The sequence below is a fragment of the Nansenia antarctica genome, assembly GCF_963989245.1.
Source record: "Nansenia antarctica genome assembly, chromosome: 2".
Lineage (NCBI taxonomy): Eukaryota > Metazoa > Chordata > Actinopteri > Argentiniformes > Microstomatidae > Nansenia > Nansenia antarctica.
This window is the reverse complement of record NC_137675.1, coordinates 7738651-7759609: the sequence shown is the minus strand read 5'-3', so window position 1 is coordinate 7759609 and position 20959 is coordinate 7738651. Positions and strand designations below refer to the sequence as shown.

General features: G+C 43.4%; 1 pseudogene across 1 annotated transcript; it reads left to right on the top strand.

Moving 5' to 3' along the window:
• Positions 1–10526: 10526 nt before the first annotated feature.
• On the top strand, positions 10527–17423 carry LOC308149743 (glycerol-3-phosphate acyltransferase 4-like; annotated as a pseudogene). Its single transcript has 12 exons — positions 10527–10682; positions 12858–12927; positions 13053–13347; positions 13842–13916; positions 14043–14132; positions 15311–15404; positions 15995–16110; positions 16269–16324; positions 16459–16544; positions 16761–16889; positions 17064–17143; positions 17228–17423. The product of its transcript is annotated as a glycerol-3-phosphate acyltransferase 4-like (transcript).
• The last annotated feature ends 3536 nt before the right edge of the window (positions 17424–20959 follow it).

The window sequence follows — 20959 nt, the reverse complement described above, 5'->3', positions numbered from 1 at the left end:
AGCGCCTTCACACACAGTGGCGCTGTGCACAAACACTCTTGATCCGTATAGCTCTTGTTTTATTATATTGTGGTTTAGTAAATACTGCACTTGGAGCTACATTCAATGCATGATTTGTGCTATAGAACATAAATAAAGTTTGATTGATTGATTGATATCAAATCAAATCACATTTTATTTCTATAGCGCATTTCTCACAAAAGTGTGGTGCGCTTTACAGAGAGCAGCGAAAATGATCTTATTAAATGTAAGCAAGTAATTGTAAAAAAACGTTCCTATCTACCAATAACTGAAGGCAACTATCTTTCCCATAGAGTGATTCGTTACCCTTAAATATAATCCCAATTAGATATTAATCCTCAGTTATTCTTCACAACTGACCAAACCTCTCACTCATTGCGCGGCAGATTCAGACTGTATCAGTTATTTTCACACACGACAAACATGTGACATGTTCCAGTTTTATTCTTATTCTATTTTATTCTTTAAAAAAAAAAAAAAAAAAAAATACGGTTTCAGACGGTTTTGATAAAAAACCGTTTCTATTTTTATAAACCCCGGTTTTCGGTTTAACCGAAAAACCGTCCATCCCTAAAGTACACAGATACTGCACTTGAGTAGTCATCTGTAAAAGCTAGGGCATATTTAAACCCATCTTTGGCTACTGGGACAATAGGACCAGCCAAATCTGTATGTACAGGTTCAAATGTTTCCCTCGCTTTTGTGTCTGGTTCCCTGTTTCTGCTCTGAACGAATTTACCTTGTGTGCATATTTCACAATTCATTTTAGTCTTATAAAGTTTACCCTTTATCTGCATTCCCTTTACAACATTCTGTAACCTGGAAACATCATCATAATTACAGTGCCCAAGAATTGTGTGCCCCGTTTGGATAATTATATTATTATTATTATATATATATTATCATAACAGCCGTTACATGAATCATCATTCATACAGGAGCATCACTCACAGTGTTTAAGTAGTAGAGCCGGTTGTGTTCTTTAATGTCGAATTTCGTGCCACTCTTGTGGATGAGTTCTCATGTCCTTGTTTGAACCTTATTGAAGCTCCGTTGGCGGTAGCTGCCAGGAGTGCGTCAGCGATTCACCAGGTTCACCTCTGCGTCGCCCATTTTGATCATCGCCACGCCGCTTGTCCTGGTGCCATCCGCCAACTCGATTAAGTGCTTCTCTGGCTGAAACGTCGTCGAACTTCTTGAATTTGTGTATGTCCGTTATTATGTGTGACGTTGCTCCGGTGTCCACCGAAGTGTCCTGTCTCTCCGCGGTTGCTTCAACTCCGTGGCGTCGAATCCTGTAGTCCGCTGTCTCCCTCAGCCTCGGCCGTTGTCCTCGTCAACACGATAATTTTCGGTGTCCCCGAAACTTCTGAGCTTTGTCTTTCATAATTCGTAATTTCTCTCGTCTCCAGCAAAGCACAGTCTCTAGACCAGCTTCCTCCTACTTCACGCCTGGGCCCAACCTGTTGACGGTGTGGAAGCCATGCTTGCTAATGCTAACTGTCTCTAATCAACAAATACACGCGACCACTCACATCGGTGAAGATTCAGGAAAGAGACAGATTTATTTGGCGCTCTCACATTTATAGACATGAACGTAATTAACATACGTGAACCTGCGTATGACAACGCACAGCGTGAGTATGCAAATGAGGTCAACATAGCTAGTTCCCGCAGTTCATCGAAAAACAACTCGTTGGGCTTTGGCTAATATCGTTAGACAAGCTTGTCCACAACCCAAAAAACTTCTCTCACCAACGTTAATCGAAGTTTCGGGATATATTTTGGGCGGTTAGGGCTGAATAAATAGCATTTAGGCATCAAAATGTCAGTGCCTGAAAGTTACAAAATGCGTGAAGTTTTCTTTGATGTAGAAAAAGCATATTGTCGTGTTTTGTCCGTCTGATGTGCGTGGGTATAATAATGACTCACACGACAAGGGATTCTCCGTTTCTGGTTCTTTAGTGAACTTCTTCTTAACACAATACACAATACAAGATACAACTAATTGTGTCCCAGATGGCAGGTTAATAGATGACGGGAAAACTAGCTCTGGCACAGAACAGCAGCTTTGCTGTCCATACCGATGAGCGTTGTTCCCTTTACTGACTGTTTACGTAACCAAGGTAACGAGCTATCTCTCTCTCTGGGTGATCATGTGACATACAGTAACCAATCAACAATAACGGTAACATAAACACAACAACAACAACAGGGAAAGCCAACCATGGTGGACTGTCTCACACTATCCCCCTCCAAGAGTACTGAGTCCCTTCAGTACAGGTGACTTAACATTAACATGTCTAGGAATAGAACAGTTGACTCAATGAACATGTCTAAATTATTTGATTACTTACATCACATTCTTTGCAAACTCGTAGGCCCTATAGCTAAACAACAGTGAAACAATTAAAACACTTAACTACTTGTAAACAATTTTTACAGTAAAACATTTTTTTTTTTCTTTATAATGCAAAACTTCTTGGATGAAGTAACCAATCTGCCGATAAACTAAACAGTCTCTCTTTCAATAACTAGTTCCTGAATCTCTCTGGCTTATTAACCATGCGTCCCTTAGATGTTTTAACAGTATTTTTTGGAGTGTCCTCTTGTCTTTTTTCCTGCTGACACCTTGGAGCTTTGAGATGAGGTTTCTCCTCTTGATCACATGACTCTCGAGAAGCTCCTTCCCCTGCTGGATCTTTATCATTGTCTTTCTGTAGTGGCAGCTCTGGTACCAACGGGACATCCTCTTCAGGTAGCTGTGTAGCTGGGTCTTGGCACTGCTGCAGCACTTGACTCCTTTGACGTTTTATCCCAGCAGGGACCACCTCACTATTGTATGGTTTAAGCCGATCATGGTGCATTATCTTTCTGCGCTTCAACCCTTGAATATCGTAGAGGACAGGACCACGGCATCCAGCCACAATCAAGGGGCCCTTCCAAGGTGCTTGAAGCTTGGGGCTTAATCCCTTCTTTTTCGTGTCATCCTTTACATACACCAAATCTCCAACGCTGTAAGAATGTTCTCGTGCTCGGACATCATACATCTTCTTCTGACGTTCTTGTGCAGTGCGGAGGTGCTCCCTCGCTGTGCTTTGTGCCTCCTTAAGTCCTTCTCCCAGGTTATGAAGGAAATCTGCTACCTCCATTCGGTCAGATTTGAGTTCTGCAGCCCCAGACTGGATATCCTGTGGTTGATGAACTTCTCGGCCAAACATGAGCCTGTTAGGTGTGAACCCTGTGATTGCATGGCGTGAGCTGCGGTAGGCTGAGGTGAGTAGTGACAGATGCTCATCCCAGTTCTTTTGGTTCTGGTCCACGTAGCATCGGATCATCTGGAGTAAAGTTCTGTTGAACCTTTCCACCTGTCCGTTAGAGGCAGGGTGGTAGGGGGTGGTCCTTGTCTTTGTGATCTGTAGGAGCTTGCATACATTCTGGAACAGGGAACTCTCAAAATTGCGACCTTGGTCAGTGTGCAACTCGAGGGGGGCTCCAAATCGGGCGATAAAGTCATACACAAGCCTCCTTGCTGTTGTTTCCGCCCCTTGGTCAGGAACAGCAAAGGCTTCGACCCATCGAGTAAACTGGTCAATTATGACGAGAATGTACTTGTTTCCAGAGCTGGATACAGGGAATGGCCCGAGGATGTCTACGTGGAGACGGTCCAAAGGTGCTCCAGCTTGGTAGCTTTGCAACTTGGCTCGTTTCACTGGTCCCGTAGTTTTGCATGCATTGCAGTGCTGGCATCTCTTCACAAACAGATGGACTTCTTCACCCATTCCATACCAGTGATAGCTCTGGCGTAAGCGCTCCAGTGTTTTTGCTTCCCCAAGATGACCAGATTGAGGAGGATTATGGCAAGCCTGCAGGACCTCTCTTTGCATGGAAGCTGGAACTAGTAGCAACACGGTTGGTTGTTGGGCTCCTACTCTCTCCCAGGAGTAGTAGAGAACTCCTTGCTGCAGCATGACCTGAGGCCAGCAGAGCCAGAACTTCCTCACTGCAGGGCTCTCAAGCATCACCTGATCTTTAGTAGGGAGGGTTCCTGATTCTTTCCATGTGTGGAGGGTGGAGAGGACAGGATCAGCTTTCTGAAGTTTGGCAAGCTCTTCCAATCTGACTGACTGCAGCCAGTTAACTACTGGAGTCTCCAGCATGGTTGTATGTGGTGGATCTGTTTCCATCGACTGAGTGTTATCACCACTGGTCTCACCAGACTCAATACTCCTAACTGCGAGCGGCACAACATCATCAACATCGTCTTCAAATCTTGTCCACTGCTCATGAAGTCTTCGGCAGTACTTACATCCTTGACATGGTAGATCAGACAAGTTCTTTCCAGCTTGGTAACAGTCACATTTGTCTGAATGTTCTCTGGTTTGCCTTGACATGGCATCAGCATTGCAGTGTTGCCGGCCCGCTCGATGCTCTATGTCAAAGTCATATTGGCTCAACTCTTCCAGCCAGCGAGCCAACTGACCTTCAGGGTTTTTGAACCGAAACAGCCAGGTGAGACTGCCATGATCTGTTCGTAGCAGAAACTTCTTGCCCAGTAGGTAGTGGCGGAACTGACGAGTGTAGCGGACGACAGCAAGTAACTCACGTCTGGTAACACAGTACCTCTGCTGAGCTGGTGTAAGATGGCTGCTGGCGTATGTTAGGACTCGCTCTTCTCCCCACTGGAGTTGTGACAGAACAGCTCCAATACTGTGGTTCGAGGCATCAGTGTCTAGAATGTACTTGCCTCCAACAGTGGGGTATCCCAGCACTGGTGTAGTTGTCAGTTTTTCTTTCAGCTTTGTAAAAGCATCTTGGTGCTCATTTGTCCACAGGAATGTAGCCCCCTTCTTTGAAAGGCTGTGGAGAGGGCTTGCCAGTTCTGCAAAAGCTGGAACAAACTTGCGGTAGTAGTTACACAGTCCAAGAAAAGCTTGCAGCTCCTTCAGCTTGTTGGGTGGCTCCCAGCGCTGTACATCCTTGACCAGAGCTGGGTTTGGACAGATCCCATCTCCACTCACAATGTGGCCCAGGAAGAGAACTTCCTCTTGAAGCAAGTGACATTTAGAAGGCTTCAGCTTCAACCCATAGCTGTGGAGACACTTGAAGACCTGTGCGAGCCGGTCCAGGCTTTCATCCACTCCCCTGCCAATGACAATGACGTCGTCAAGGTAGATCAGCAATGTTTCCCATTGGAGTCCCCTGAGGACGAGCTCCATTGCCCTCTGAAAGGTGCTTGGGGCATTGCAGAGCCCAAATGGCATGCGGGTGTATTCATAGAGGCCCCATTTGGTGATGAATGCTGTCTTCCCGCGGTCTTGGTCATCCACTGCTATCTGCCAATAGCCAGACTGAAGGTCAAGTGTTGAGAACATTGTAGCTTCCCCAAGAACATCAAGACACTCTTCAATCTTGGGCAAAGGATATGCGTCCTTTACCGTCAGACTGTTCAAGCCGCGGTAATCTATGCACCATCGTACTCCTCCATCCTTCTTGCGTACTAAGACGACCGGAGAGGCCCACTCCGATGATGATGGTGTAACGACACCGGCTTTAAGCATGTCTTGAAGATGTGTTTGCTCTTCACTTTGAAATCCAAGAGGTGCCCTTCTCACTCGCTGGCGCACAGGCTTAGCCGATCCTGTGTCAATCTTGTGTGTGACAGCAGACATGTAACCCAGGTCGGAATCACTTTTGGCAAAGAGGGATTGGTAGGTCACTAGCAGTTGGATAAATTGTTCTTGTTGCTCCTCACTGAGTGCCTCACTAGTAGCACCAACCAGGCTTTGGAGATGTTCAGGTAGCTCAGAGATTGCTGCTACTCTTCCAACCACCAGTGATGGCACACTCTCTGACTCTCCCTCTATGATGGGCTCTACACTTTGCTCAGGTGAACATGATGGCTCCTCAGGATAAGCTTCAACTAAGAGTCCAAGGCATGCTCCTCTTGGCAGGGCCGCTTTGCTGGTCGAGAAGTTGCATAGCCGGACTGGCACCCGCTTCTCCATAGTGGTAACAACACTCCCGGAGACTACATTTTCTGTGATGTTCAAAGGCTCTAGTACAGCTGGAACACCTGGCCTTGGTTCTTCCACCTCGCCCCAGACCACACATTCAGATGTAGGTGGTATGGTGGTTGTCTCTCCTAGGGTCACTCTGGCAACATGATAGTCTGATCCATCCCCTCTTACTATTTTGGAGGGCACAAGTTCGTTACCGATGAACACCTTACCACGGGTGTGGATGACAACATCATGAGTCTTCATCAGATCCAATCCTATGAGGACAGAGTCACGTATGGGGGCTACGTGTACATCCCAGTCGATTGTTTTGGCTGCAATTTTAAAGGTGACGTTCAGTCCACGTTTTGCTTCCATGCCATCTCCAACTCCCGCATTTAGAAGGTAGGTCTTACGTAGGCTTGTCGGATCACCTCCAGAGAAACTCCTATACAGCTCCTCTGAGATTACTGTTGTCTGGGCTCCCGTGTCCACCACAGCCTGTGTTGGAATGCCGTTTACTGTCACCGGAATCTGTAGACTCTCACCCTTGTTTTTGGTGCAGCCAATCTGTAGCCCTTGTGGTTTGTGATCTGCATGTAGTCTCCCTTCTGACCGCCCCCGTTGGTCTGGGCCTTTGTCACCGCGGTTACGTGCAGCTGTTGGGCTCGGCGATCTACTGCAGTCCCTCCTGAAGTGTCCTTGTTCTCCACATTTATAACATGGGCCAGCTGCTCCCCGGGTTGGGCTTGGTGACTGGGAGCGCATCCGGCCGGGCTGCACCTGATAATGGTTCTGTGTCCTCTCTAGTGACAGGGGACGTTGTGTTGTTGCTCTAGTTTTATGATGTTCAAACTGCAGCTGTAGATTCCCTACTGTATGTACGAGGGTCTTGACTTGGTCCGTTAGTGTAGCAAACTGTTCAGCAGTTACATACTGAGGGGTCTGTACCCTACGAGAGGTAGGAGTAAAGTCCTCACAGATGTCTCCATCATCAGCCCAAGAAATGCGTCGTGTTCTGTTCTTTATTTCTGTTTCACGTCCCACCGTAGCTTTGAAGTTGTGTTCATGAGCCTCTACACACTTTTGAGCCTCTGCAAGGGAGCATGGATCTCGGTTCATAACTTCATAGGCCACTTTTTGATTTTTTAGACCTTTAAGAAAGGCATCAGTTGCAAGTTGATCTTGCAGCTGGAGATCCACTCCTGGATATGCAAGTGTGACGAGGCGTCTCACCTCTTCTGCAAATTCAGCTGACGCCTCTCTACCTTGCCGAAGTTCTCCCAACTTTCTCCTTACTGTGGTAGGGGGGTCTCTTTTCCCAAAGCGCTGAGTAAGCTCCTCCACTAAGAGAGCATAATCCTCCCGTGTACGTTCTGGCAGTGAGCAGACATATCGTATTGCAGCTCCTCTTAAGCATTCATGCAGCCTGTCCACTCTTTCTGTAGTACTCCATCCATACTTCCTGGCCTGGCGCTCAAATGGCAACAAGAAAGAGTCCCAGTCATCATTTCCTTCAAATGTGGCAAGTTTAGGTCTACGCACTTCTTGCAGAGTGTGCTGACTGTTGTGACCAGAACTATTCAGTCTCTGCTCACCATAGGGAAATGAGCGTTGGGTTTCATTCTCAGAGTCTCTAGTGTCTCTCCATCTACTGTCAGGTTCAGCATTGCCGCCCCTCCTGGTGGGACCAAAGTTGCGAGTGCGCTGATTGATGACATCCAACTCAGCTGCAAAGGGGGCACCAACACGAGTTTTTGGTCTTACTGGTATATCCCAAGAGGCTGAAGGTATAGCTTCAGGCTCAGAAGCATGCCTGTCCAATGTGGGGCGCTGTAAGATCTTATCCCCATTTCGACTGGAAGCAGCAAGTGGTGGTGAGGCTTGCTGTGTAACGGGATTTCCTCCTGTTATGTGTGTTAGTACGGGGGCTAGCATCATTTGCAGGTGTTTTGTCTGCTGATTTTGGCTATCCAACAAAGCTTGTAGCCATGTTGGGGCTCTATCAGGCTCAGTAGGTCCTACTGTAGCTCCTTGTTCCTCTGTCATTTTATTGAGTTTTCTGTTCATGTAATTGTCCTTTTATTTTCGGTGGATTGTCTGTTCCACTTGTCTTGTTCTCATTCATGTAGTTGTCTCTTTGTATTATTTAGTTGTTTATTTATATAATTGTCTCTTTGATTTTGTTGAGTTGTTTATTAATGGAATTGTCCGCTTAATTTAGTTGAGTCTAACGGGAGTACAGTCTGCCCAAACACCACCAGGTGGCAGTACTCAACCAGTTGTTGTAGCAACTCCTGAATCCAGTCAGCTGGCTAGCTAGCTGTCTCCTGTTAGCCCCTATTAGCTCCCGTTAGCTTTGGCTCTTATAACTTTATTATCTTCCGTTAGCTTCTGTTAGCTTTTCCTCTGTCAGGTGGATGTACTCACGGATGATCGCTACTTCAGACACCAGTTGTCGTGTTTTGTCCGTCTGATGTGCGTGGGTATAATGACTCACACGACAAGGGATTCTCCGTTTCTGGTTCTTTAGTGAACTTCTTCTTAACACAATACACAATACAAGATACAACTAATTGTGTCCCAGATGGCAGGTTAATAGATGACGGGAAAACTAGCTCTGGCACAGAACAGCAGCTTTGCTGTCCATACCGATGAGCGTTGTTCCCTTTACTGACTGTTTACGTAACCAAGGTAACGAGCTATCTCTCTCTCTGGGTGATCATGTGACATACAGTAACCAATCAACAATAACGGTAACATAAACACAACAACAACAACAGGGAAAGCCAACCATGGTGGACTGTCTCACAATATGATATGATATGGAAGGAGGGGCTTTTGAATTAGAGGTAATGTTTTTATCTGGATTATGGATTTCTTTAATAAAAGAACCATCCAGGTAAAAGTAGGGAGTCTAATAGATGAGGTGGGAAATGGAACACCGCAGGGGAGTGTGATGTCCTACACTATTCTCTATCATGATTAATGATATCTTTGGAAATATTTTGGTAGATATGGGAAGATCATTATTTGCAGAGGATGGGACTCTGTGAAAAAGGGGTTTTGGTTTTCACCAAAAAGAGGAATAGAGGAAATACCCAGTTAAAACTATATGGAAATAATTTAGAGGTAGTTGAGACATTTAGATTCTTGGGAGTATACTTTGACTTCAGATTAACATGGAGGGAACACATTAAAAACATTGTGGATAAATGCCTTGTAGGGTTGGACTGGGGAGCTGATGTAGCATCCGTGAAATGTATATATGTAGCACTAATTAGATCAAGGCTGGATTATGGGAGTGTGGTATATGGATCAGCAGCAAAGACTGTGCTTGGAGAATTGGATGTGATCCAGGCCCGGGCCCTCAGGTTCTGCATAGGAGCAACAACAGGGCTCTCAAGTCTCACGCATTGGGCGTGAGACACACGCATTTCAACCCGTTCACACGCTCACACGCCGCGTGTGTCTCACGCCCAATGCGTGAGACTTGAGAGCCCTGCAACAAGAACATCCCCTGTGTGTGCCATACAAGGTGAGGCAGGGGAAATGCCACTGAATATACATAGACAGCAGATTAGTGTAAACTATACATTTGAGAGGGCACAAATCATTTGAGAATCACCCAACCAAAAAAGTTACAAGTTACAGGCCTGCTGAATAGGAATAGGGCACAGTAATTTGAATGGAACTCTTAACATTATGGGAAAACATCCGACAGAATTATGTGAATGTTGTCAGGTAGAAGAAACAGTGGAACGTACTGGTTAACTGCAGGAAATATATATCACTCACACACACCAGAGTAGCTACATACAATGTGCATGTTTTTTTGTTTTTTTTTACAAACATTATTGGCAACAGACATACACTTTACTCTTGACGGGGTCGTGTTTATTTCGATACAGGGCAAAGTGAATACTTCTCTGCCCAGAGCACTGAATAGACGAGGATGCTCTCCGTCTAGCGTCCTGTTACTGTAGCCTGTGCTCAGAGCAGAGACAGAGAGCTAATTACCGGTATTACATTGCTAGCTAACTTCAACACAATGACTTCATGAATTTCATAATGTGCTTTTGTTTTCTGCATGCAACTGTTTGGCCTGTTACAGTGATAGGCTAGCTGTCATCATTTTGGCGATGGCCACCCACTCACTGTGACCACGTATACATTTCAAAACAACTCTATTATTAGCTAGCTAGAGACATGTTTGTTTATCTTACTTACTTGGATCTAGTGAACCGCATAATGAAGTAATATTCCTATTCCTATTGCAGGCGCTTGGATACAGATGAGAGCTGTGAAGTGGATACTCTCTGCTCTAACGTTGCTGCATCTCTATAATGAAAGATATTGGGCAAAATTTATATTTCTAACAGACATAATGTATTTTTCTAACAGCCCCTAACAGGCTTCAAAAGCTGAGGCTATAATGCAACACGTGGTCTAGCTATCCTCCAACCTTCACTACCCTGCTGCACCTAACCCCCCAACTGTGCCAACATGGACTGGTTCGTCTTCCCCGTTGATAACCTACTGTGCATGTTCCTTGGCATCTCCCTTACTGTGTGGTTGGTCTTCATCATTGTGCCAGCTATCCTTGGTGTTTCCTTTGGGATCCGGAGACTCTACATGAAGACCCTTCTCAAGGTCTTTGAGGTGAATTCACCTGGTCAGACACAGACTCAACTCAATGTCTGTCTTGAATTATCTTTGATATAGGACAGTTCACCTACTTCAAGGATGGAGAAAGGACTGGACGGGTTACGAATAAAGACAACTTCAGGGACATTATAAAGCAGAATCTACACACCAGGCACGTGCCGTGAGCTTTTAGATTGGGTAAGCATAAGATATAGAAATACACATAATTACACATACACGCTATCAGTGAACGCCGTTTCAAGGAAATGCAATTGTGATGCCCTAGAACCCGCTAATAAACTGTAGGGTCACTTTGTGATCAGATTACCAAAAACAAAAAAAACAGTTGCCAGTTTCGACTATATCAGGGGTGCTCATTGTTCAATCTTTTTTGAACCAAGATCTTTTCAAGTAGCCAACCTGCTGAAATCTACAAGTCCAGTTTCAACATCGCAAACGCACACATGCACAACACAGACACACACCGTTTCCATCCTCCATAGTAAACTCACAACACACTTTCTTTTCACACTTTGTCACACAGGCACTTGACATCACATCACACATCACCAGCCTCGCGAATCATATAAATCATATAAACCGCTCATACCAGGCTTGCTGTAGCCCCTAGCGACTCTCCCTTTCTGGGTGTGAAGATCGGTGAGCGGTGGCTTCGGGCGGCATTTAGCCAGTAGTTCTGTTTTTCCAGTCCAGTCCAGTCTACGAAATCCCTTTAGGTCGCTGACAGTAATGTCCATATTCACAAAATCAAGCAAGTTATCCTTATTGATTATTATTATTTAGATCGTTTGAGCTAGCTGGCATAAGCTAGCTGGCATAAGCTATTCTGCCGGGCGAGAGGTGAAATGTTAAGTGAACTTGAAAGTGATAAGAGCCAATCAGTAGCTCTTATCGGAATTAAAGACCTACTGATTGGCTGTAAGCATGCTTACCCTGGCCACATTAAACAGCGGGCTGAGGCATCGGAAAAAAATAAAAATGACATTTTCACGCATTCGAATGTACGCGAGGGAAAGCAGAGAGAGAAGTGCTTATAATGCAACGCAATGCAGGCAGAGCTTACTCCTGCAGGTGGCGCTAAAAATGCAACGTCAAAATGAATGACTCCTGCTGCCCTGGGACCTAAAATACGACTCTTTTAATGAAAACAAATTATGATCGATAATGATTTGCTCATCCCTGTGTGACAGACCCTTGATCATGTTGGATCCTAGATTCCATTAAGACTACCCAGTGGTATTACCATGCTTTCAAGTTAGAAGAAAACATGAGGAGTTTACACATGGTCCATTACCTCGAGTCTACGTGCATGTGAACATTAGACATTAATGGTGAACTCTGAGTTAACCTGGTGACAATTATGTTTTATTTGAACAGAACCTTTATCTAGAGCACAACATCACATTAATGCACATCGGAAGAATGAGAATAGAGTATCAACAAATTAATGAGGATTAATTAGGAAAATGGATTCAATGTAAAAAAAATAAAGATTGGCCCCTGGATTTTCAAGGGCTTGGTCCTGTTGTGTCTGCCCTTAACACATGATCAGACACCAACCTGTTGCATTAGACATAAGCATCTGACAGTGTTCCCTGCTGTATGGGCTGACTTTTCTGCACTAAATTTCACAATTCCTCCCTGCTGCTGTTGAACAGTTTCTAGGATTGCAGCACCGCCCACACATATGGTATGCCTCAGGCCATCTTACTGTAGATCAATTCACTGATGTGGTGTTGGGCATTTCATGGATACAATAATTATTATCATCTACTACCTCATTCTAACAAAGGATTGTGGTTCTTTCAAAGAAAAACAAACATTAGTTAATTAGATGTGGCAAGTTGGCGAGGAAATCATTTAGGCAGGGATATTACATCTAGACGTACAGTCTGCTGTCCTCCCAGTATTCTGTTATTACATAACATTGAGTGAAGTGTGTTAACCCACAACTACTGGAGTTGGCCATCTGAAATTATGTTGATTGCTAATCTCTGCCCCATAAAAGACTAATTGATTGGCATGTGAGGTGATGTCAGTTCTGTGGTAGCACAAAAGTGGAAATGTAATGCATTGCTTGATGACAGTTAGTCAGTGTCCACACATTTCTTGTGTCATTCTAATAATGAAATTATATTAATATTACATAATATTACCGTATCTTTTTAGTGGGCCACTCTGCGTATGGAGAGAGGAGCAAAAGAGTAGAATCAACATCTGCATAAACCCTATAGCAATGGTAAAGGCTTTGATATCTCTTTCACTTATGGGAATTGTTCACGGTCAGCAACTTTAATCTTTCTATATGTCTATCTCTCTGTCCCTCCCTCTCCCCATCTCTCTCCCTCTCTCCATCTCTCTCAGGTATCATTGCTAAAGAGCCCTCCTCTTTGGAGCAGGAGATCCAGGCGATCCGAGGGACTGGCAGCGGTCTGGGCTCTGAGCCTGAGTTTGAGATGGCTGACATCTTTTACTTCTGCCGGCGCGGAGTGGAGAGCATCGTGGACGACGAGGTGACCAAGCGCTTCTCAGCCAAGGAGCTGGAGTCCTGGAACCTGCTGACTCGCAGCAACTACAACTTCCGCCACATCAGCCTGAGGCTCAGCGTGCTCTGGGGCCTGGGCCTCCTCATACGCTACGGCTTTCTGCTGCCACTCAGGTCAGGGCTCAGGTCAGAGAGTATCAGGCCAGAGAGGCTCAGGCCAGAGAGGCTCAGGCCAGAGAGGCTCAGGCCAGAGAGGCTCAGGCCAGAGAGGCTCAGGTCAGAGAGGGTCAGGACAGAGAGGCTCAGGCCAGAGAGGCTCAGGCCAGAGAGTGAGAGGGTCAGGACAGAGAGGGTCAGGTCAGAGAGTATCAGGACAGAGAGGCTCAGGCCAGAGAGGGTCAGGCCAGTTCAGGAAACTTCTATGACAGTCTAAGAAATTGAATAAAGAGCTTTTGTTTTGGTGTTGGACTCGTACGCCACAAGTTATGAGAATGAGATGAGTTTATGAGAACAGTGAATAAGAGGATGTCCTTATCAAGAATAAGTGAACCGCTCCGGACAAGGCTATGTTATGACACAGCAACGTAGTTCTCTCATGCTGTTCAGTAGGTTGATGTACCAGTGTGGTGGACAAGATTAACATTCAGATTCAATTCATTCTTCTACAGGGTGACTCTGGCTGCCACTAGTGTTGGTCTGTTCTTGGTCCTGACTACTATATTGGGCTTTTTTCCAAACGGCAAGTACGTTTCCAACACTTTCCTAGAATACACCCAGACTGACATACTTTATACAGAACAAGGTGTACTGTTCTTATGGCAGGTTTCTCTGTGAGTGAAAGGCTTATTCCCAGTATGTTCTCTCCTCAGGTTGAGGACATACCTCAGTGAGAAAGTTCATCTGATGTGTTTCCGCATCTGTGTGAGAGCCCTCACCGCCATCATCACTTACCACCACAGGTACTGTATACCAAATACTCACTGGCAGGTGAGGGCTCTGGCACAACAGAAACACACAGCAACTTCAGGAGAGCTCTCACTTATTCTATTCAGTGACTTAATACCCACCTTGTGCTGAGCTCAGAGCTAGGGCTTTCACACCGGCAGTTCCGAACGCCGGTTCGCGTTCGCGTTCGGAAACCTCCAAACGTTGGCGCTGTCTGGCGAACGAGCCTGCGTTCATACCAGTGTATCGTTCGCCAGACAGCGCCAACACGCGAACCGGCGTTCGGAACTGCCGGTGTGTAAGCCCTAAGCAGGACATACAGTGAGACAGTGTAATGGGATAGTGAAGCACTTTTTCTTCTTTTGGCTATATACTACTTCTGTTTCAAAAGGTTTGGTTTGAAATCAAACAATTATTAGGTTAAGTAGACATTATCTTATTTTTCATAGTATTTGTGTACATTGGTTTCACCATTTAGAAATTACAACATGTTTTATACATAGTCCTCCTATTTCATGGTACCACATGGGACAGATTCATATAATGTCCAAATTAGGCACTGATGTTTAGTATTTGGTTGACAATCCTTTGCATGCAATAACTGCCGGAAGTCTGTGACCCATTGACCCCACAACATTTTTCTTTTGAATTATGTTACAATCTGTTGATTTTGGCTATGTTTCTTATAGTTGTTTTCAGATTTTTCTGCCTAATAATGGCTTCCTTGACTTTCATTGACACCTCTTTGGTCCTCATGTTGACACACCAATAGCAGACTCCAAAGGCAAACACAAAGCCTAGAATCAATACTACACAGTGATAGCTCTGTTATGCCTGTGCAAATGATGTGATGGAACACACCTGACTTAGCAGAAACACCTGTCAAGCCATTGTTCCATTACTCTTGGTGATTTAACAATTTATAAAATGTATTGTGATTTCTAAATAGTGAAACCATATTATTTAGCCTACATGGATACTCAAATAAAAACGGAGAATCCCTACTTTGACCTAATAGTAATTGTTTGATTTTCAAATCCAACATTTTGGAGTATAGAGCCACAAGAAGAAAACATTCTTCACTGTCCCATTACTTACTCAGGCTACTGTATGTCCATTAGGATGCTACAGGGTACTCACGGATTGTTGGTGCTGTGTAGCCTATCATTCAGTCCATTTGCTCTGTCCACAGTGAGAACAAACCTAAGAATGGAGGCATCTGTGTGGCCAATCACACAACTCCCATTGATGTCATCATCTTGGCCAATGATGGCTGCTATGCTATGGTATGGATATTCCCAGGATGAAACTGTCTAGTGTTGATACCCTAACCCTAACCCTAATAAGGGGTGACTTTCTTATAAGTTGTGTATGAATCCTATGGGCATGGTTAGCATCATGTGTGTGCCACTGGCAGGGTTTGAACTGGGGACCTCTTGCCTGGATACCACAGATGTAAAGCAGTATACCAAGAGGACATCCTCGTGGTACATGTATATCTAGGCTTAGAGGTTACAGGCAGGGATTCCAAATCACCTCTGCTACATGTGGTATCATGTATATGGGATATGTATAGCATAGCATAGAGTACAGCACAGTTTTATTTGTATAGTATAGTATAGTGGATAGTGTACATAGCCTTTATTTATGTAAACCAGCTCTTTTCCGTTCTTGTTTTTAGTTTGTCTTTCCTAGCACCAGGGGAGCCCCCCCTCCCAAATTTCGTTGTATGGTACCTGTACTATATCAATGACAATAAAGACCATTCATTCATTCATTCATTCATTCATTCATATGGACAGCATATTATTGTAAATGTGTCACCCACATCTGGAGTTGTGTTGTTATGAAGCTGAGTGTGAACCTTCTTCTTCAGGTTGGTCAGGCACACGGAGGGCTTATGGGGGTCGTCCAGAGAGCCATGGTGAAATCCTGCCCCCACATCTGGTTTGAGCGATCTCAAGTCAAAGACAGACACCATGTGGCCAAAAGGTAACACTGCATCTGATTGTTGAGAAACACCACACACACAATTTGTCATTCTCAGACTATTGTTAAAGGGACTTAAAAAGCAGCAACACCACCACCGCCTCATAATCTGGTGAACACAGTTTGTTATTGACTAAGTGTTTTTTTTTATTTTTTTTCAGGCTTAGTGACCATGTGGCGGACAAAACTAAACTGCCTATTCTCATCTTCCCAGAGGGTTAGTATGGTGAGGTTGGGAGTAGTTAATACATTGCATAGATTGTCAGCATAGATGATTGTAAGCTATGTCTGTTTCACTGTGCTAATGTCTAATGCAAATGATGGCATGTCATTGATATATTTTCCACGTAGGTACTTGCATCAACAACACCTCGGTGATGATGTTCAAGAAGGGCAGCTTTGAGATCGGCTGCACTGTCTACCCCGTGGCAATCAAGGTAGGAACTCGTCCTCTCTGAAGGGCTGTCCACATCTACCACGCTGGCAACATGTTGTCGTTCAAGACACTTGTTGATAACATTCTACCTTGCAAAGTGCATTACTTATAAACCAAAGATGGCCAACAATGATTTTCTAGTGTATGCACATCTTTCTCTTTCTTTCTGATCCGATGTGTTCTAACACTCTAACCTGTGTCCTGCTCTGTGTGACAGTACGACCCTCGGTTCGGCGATGCGTTCTGGAACAGCAGTAAGTTTGGAATGGTGAACTACTTGCTGAGGATGATGAGCAGCTGGGCCATCGTCTGTAGCGTCTGGTACCTGCCACCCATGAGGAGAGAGGTGAGACCTGTCATGTACACCTGAGGTTGTTGGCCTGTGTGATACTTTTTGGGGTTAATAAGGACTTCTAGTTCAGGAGCGATTGAGATAAGTCAACACTGAACACTGCTGTAGATGAGAGTCCATGTTGACTCATGTTCAGACTAATTCCTTTTCATGTGTTTCCCTGTTAAGGAGGGAGAGGATGCTGTGCAGTTTGCCAACAGAGTGAAAGCAGCCATCGCCACACAGGGAGGGCTAGTGGACCGGCTTTGGTGAGTTTTGAAGACACACACACACACACTTTGGGATTTGCCTTCCCTTGCATTTATTGATGTATTTGTCTGCTCTCCCGGGGATGGAGGGCTGAAGAGAGCTAAGGTGAAAGACACCTTTAAAGAGGAGCAGCAGAAGCTGTACAGCAAGGTGCTGGTTGGGGACCAGGAGGACCTTAGTGAAGATAGGCTTCTTGAAGATGGACCACAGGAACAGGAAGCAGAGGAGCAGGAACAACTCAATCAGGAGAGAGGATCAGAGACCAAAAAGGACCAATGAAGATGGTTTTCCTCTTACGAAGTGGTGGCAGAGCCCAGGTCACTGTTTTAGTCATCTGATACAAGTCACTAAACTATATGACTGGAAATCTCAAAGTTAATGACCTCAATCAAATACACTACTCTGGGAATAGATTGAGAATATGTAAGAGCTTTTCAAACTTTCAGTGTGACTGAAACAATATTATTCTCTATTCTCCATTTGGCTGCAAGCCAAAAAGTGCTGCACTATGCTCACATGATTTGATTAATGTTAACAGTTTTAATGTTTTTATTTAATATTTGTATGAGTATGTATGTTGTTGTTACTCATTTGTGCATGTTGTGAAATAGGAGGAAGGGTTACAAGTAGATATTTTAAGGATATGGGGTTATAGGCCAATGAAGTGCAGACTGTGACAGATAAATAAAACATGATAGGTCAGGATTTGCTCTTTTGTATGTTCTCACAGTACACTTGGAACCATGCTTTGAAGGGCTGCATTACCATTGTAACCTTGTAAGTTAGCTGTCTATCTCCCCTTCAACATGCCTAGTGCGTTCCACAACGGACCTTGCCCGGCCATGCGCTACATTATACTGGATTTTCTCTGGTGTCTGGGAGTTCGCAAAGGGAGTTCGCAGCCATATAACAATAAGACCACCTGATAAGAATAAGACCATTATATTATTACAGTATAAGCAGCACTTGAGTTGAGGAATAAAAAACAGTCAAAATCGTCCCCCTCTTTCCATACTTTGTCATTTTATCAATGAACGTGATATTACTGCTATTTCAAGGTGCGAGGGGGCACGCACACATGCAATGACATTTTTACTGACACTGAAGTCACTGACGCTGAGGGGATGCTAAAATTCCTCATATGATCAAATCCACCACCTCCCCTGATTTTCTTTTACAACTTGAGTAGCCTACTGAGTATAAGCATTTGCCTGGTTAGTTGTCATGATCAAACGTTACAAATGCAACTTACCGAGAAGCCACCCTTCTCTGCCCTCTCCCACTTCCAGACGACCCTATATTATAGCACTTGGCTTAATTCAGCCGCTATAATTGAGCCGCTATCACAGGGCGTTAATACAAAGCTCATCACCTGCGTTCATTTTACCTGCATTGGTATTTATAGAAGGAAGCACGTACGCAAGTTTAAACCATCTCAGCCCGTTTTATAAATAATGCTTACGTCCGTTTAGAAAGTACTCAAGTACTTTTTTATAAATGAGGCCCCAGATGTTGTGATCACAATAACTTTAAATTTCATTTTCGAGCCTGTCGAAACGTCAACCTCACGTCAAATGAAGAAAGTGTGTCCAAACTTTTTGCTGGTACTGAACAAAAAAAAGTTTGGACACACCTTCTCATTCAATGTGTTTCCTTTATTTTCATGACTATTTGGTACATTGTAGATTCTCACTGAAGGCATCAAAACTATGAATGAACACATAGGAATTATGTATTTAACAATAAAGTGTGAAATAACTCTAAATATGTCTTATATTTTAGATTCCTCAAAGTAGCCACCCTTTGCTTTTTTGTTGTTAATAAAATATATAATAATAATATTAAATATAATATGTGTTAATAATAATATGTTATTATATATATATTTAATATTATTATTATATATTTTATTAACAACAACAACATTTTTATTTTATTAACAACAAAAAAGCAAAGGGTGGCTACTTTGAGGAATCTAAAATATAAGACATATTTATAGTTATTTCACACTTTTTTGTTACGTACATCATTCCACATGTGTTCATTCATAGTTTTGATGCCTTCAGTGAGAATCTACAATGTAAATAGTCATGAAAATAAAGGAAACACATTGAATGAGAAGGTGTGTCCAAACTTTTGGCCTGTACTGTACATACATACATGCATACATACAAACGTAGTAATATACATACATACAAACATAGTCATATACATGCATACATAGTAATATACATACATACATAGTAATATACATACATGCATGCATACATACATACATACATACATACATGCACACGTTGTATACATGCACAAGCCGCGCCTGTGGCTCAGGAGGTAGAGCCAGGCGTATAATGATCACAAGGTTGGCGGTTCGATCCTGGGCTGGCCCCATGTCGAGGGGTAAGACACTGAACTGCTCCCAATGAGCGGGCCAGCACCTTGCACCTTGCCGCCATTGTTGTGTGAACGGGTGAATGAGAGGCGCTTTGGAATAAGTGCAGTCCACATACATACGTACGTACATAGTACACATACATACATACCAGACAGACATACATACTAAAATACATACATAGTGTTATTACTGTGTGATTACTGCATTATTAGTGTTATTACTACATTATTACAGTTTTTACTGCACAATTTCTGTGTTATTACTGTGTTATTACTGTATTATACTGTCTTTTTACTGCATTATTACTGTTCTGTTACTGCATTTTTACAGTTTTATTACTGCATTATACTGTCTTTTTACTGCATTATTATAGTTTTTACTGTTTTATTACTGTATTATACTGTCTTTTTACTGCATTATTACAGTGTTATAACTGCATTATTATAGTTTTAAAACTGCATTATTATAGTTTTATAACTGCATTATTTCTGTTATTGCTGTATTATTACAGAGATATAACAGCATTATTACTGCATTATTACAGTGTTATTAGTGTTATTAAAATACATAAATATACAAACTGTTATTACAGTATTATAACTGCATTATCACTGTCGATGATGTAGGCCTATTTATTGTTAATTACGCAGGGGGGTATTCCATCAACGCCACTTAAGGAAAATCTAGACTTGTTTTTCACAAGACTCGCTAAATGTATACAAATAAATAAACCTGGATTTTCCTTTAGCGACGTTGATGGTAAGTATTACAAAGTAGTACAAAGTATTCCATTCAACTCCGTTGCGTCCATATATGATACAACACTGCCCCCGTGTGGAGTGTAGGCGATTTTGGTTTTATTTATTTGCTGAATAACAAATTTAAAAAAGTGCAATTCGAGCAACATCAACAAATCCAGAAATTACTAATTGACCACAAATCTACCTTGCGACATCAATGCTTAATTTAAACCAGCGGGTTATTGTCTATGTTAATGCCAAACAGCAATACCATTTCACTTTTAGTCTCCATTCTGCTAAATGTCGAAATTCATAGCATCTTAGAATATAATATAATAATATTATGATCATGAAAGCTGATAGGGCAAGAAACCCGTTCTTGGCAGGATGTTATCTGGGCACGTCTGTGTCTCCCCTGTCCCCTGGCCAAGACTAAACTGGCACTTTCCTGTCTGTCTGAGACTATCTCCATACAAGTGGGATTCGATAACAACAACTCTTCATTCTGTTTTTATAGTCTTGTTATTGTTTTCCATTCCAGGCCGCGGTCCCACTCGGCCCTTCAAGGTCAGACACAGTGTGTTCTGGTGATAACATCCTCCTCCATGTGCTATTAGCAGAACAGTCCACTTGGTTGTTGATGTAACATATAGGGATTTGCCGCAAACACGACACCAACA